The following is a 1,948-nucleotide window of genomic DNA, read 5'->3' as shown; positions in this document are numbered from 1 at the left end:
CTCCTCCTCCTCATCATCATTATTGTCGGCGTTGTCGGCGTCAACATCATCATCACCATTATCATCAACATCGTCATCGTCGTCATCATCAACATCATCATCATTATCATCATTATTATCATCGTCATTGTCATCATCACCGTCCTCATCGTCATCATCCCCATCAACATGATCGTTACCATCGTTGTCATAATCATCACCATCATATTCATCATCATCACCACCACCACCACCATCATCATCATCATCATCATAATCATCCCCATCATCTTTGTTGCGATCATTATTGTTCGACAATATCGTGACCAGCTCTGTACTAGCCCGGCCCCTACCACCATCGTGAATTTCCCCACCGTCCCTACGACGACCACCCACGAATTCCATGTCAATTTAACCAATACTACTGTCACCAACACTAATAGGCACAACCTCGCGCCTCCACTACCATCCTCACCACTAACACGAATGACAATACCACAATCACCAACAGCATTTTGCTACCTCAACAACAACAATAACAACACTTCCATCGACATTTCCACAATTGTCATCTCCTGCAACACACCCTTACTCACCACAACCAATACCACTATCCCCATCATCACCAACTCCACCAACACCACCACCACCATCATCACTATCACCTTCTCACCAGCACTATCACTACCACCTTCTCACCACCATCACAACCACCACCACCACCACCACCATCTTCTCATCATCTTCTCACCTCCATCTCCATCTCCATCTCCATCACCACCACTAGCAGGAACAGCAGCACCTGTACTAAAAGCGACATCTACCAGCGATATCATGTTAGAATCATAATGCAACACTGTATAAGATAGAGTGTAGGTGATTTGATATGAAGCCAGAGTATTACTGGTACATATTAAATGAAGCGCCAATTAATTGAAAGCGAAATCCATTTGAACAGGTTCAGATGTCACGATTAAATGGATCAACAGATTTAGTTCAGCAGACATAATTCTGCCATCAATCATATAGCGTATCATTGGTTTTGGCATGGAACAAATACCTTGTCTTATATGCATGTGTTTCGTTATTATTTATCGATGTCTTTGATGCAGTAGCTGTTAACGTTGCTATTGTTTTTCATAATAACAGTTGACGATGATGAGTATATTGGTGCTAAAATGATTACGACGACGACGACGACAAGGATTGTAATATGGGCGTTTTTTGGTTGTTGTGTTGGTTGCAAGCATGATGATGATGATGATGATGATGATGATGATGGCGATGATGATGATGATTATGATGATGATGATGATGATTATGATGACGATGAAGATATTGATAACGGTGACAAGAACGATGGAGATGTGAAGAAGAGGGAGATGGAAACACGAAGGGCACGATGACGGCGGCGCTGTTCATCGATTATGATGACGACGAAGATGAGAGCTCCGGCGATGGCGCAGCCACCGACGACGACGATGACGATGATGATGAGGATGATGATGATGATGATGAGGAGGAGGAGGTGGTGGAGGAGGGGGAAAGAGAAGCAGGTGGAAGAAGATGTAGAGGAGGTCGATGATGTTAGGAAGGAAGAATTGTACAAAGAAGAGGATGAGGATTGGATTGATGATTATTATTATGATAATCACGACGGCGAAGCAGATAACGATGATAGCAAAGAGGAGAGGGTAAATGAGGAGGTGCTGGTGGGGGATAGAATGATGGTAATAACGACGACAATTAACAATGCAATAACAAATTTCTAGAACTTGAACGAAGAAAATCAATATATTTATTGGAAATAAAAATAACAAAAGCAAAATTTTAAAAAAAACAAAACACCAACAACTTTATTATGACACTACAACAAAATGCTTCTAATTTATCTTCTGTTTCTTTGTGTGTGTGTTTGTGCTATGTATGTGTATGTATGTGTATGACTATGTATCTCTGTATATATATA

The sequence above is a fragment of the Octopus bimaculoides genome, chromosome 5, assembly GCF_001194135.2.
Source record: "Octopus bimaculoides isolate UCB-OBI-ISO-001 chromosome 5, ASM119413v2, whole genome shotgun sequence".
In the NCBI taxonomy this organism is placed as follows: Eukaryota; Metazoa; Mollusca; class Cephalopoda; order Octopoda; family Octopodidae; genus Octopus; species Octopus bimaculoides.
Note: the sequence above shows the minus strand (reverse complement) of the source record.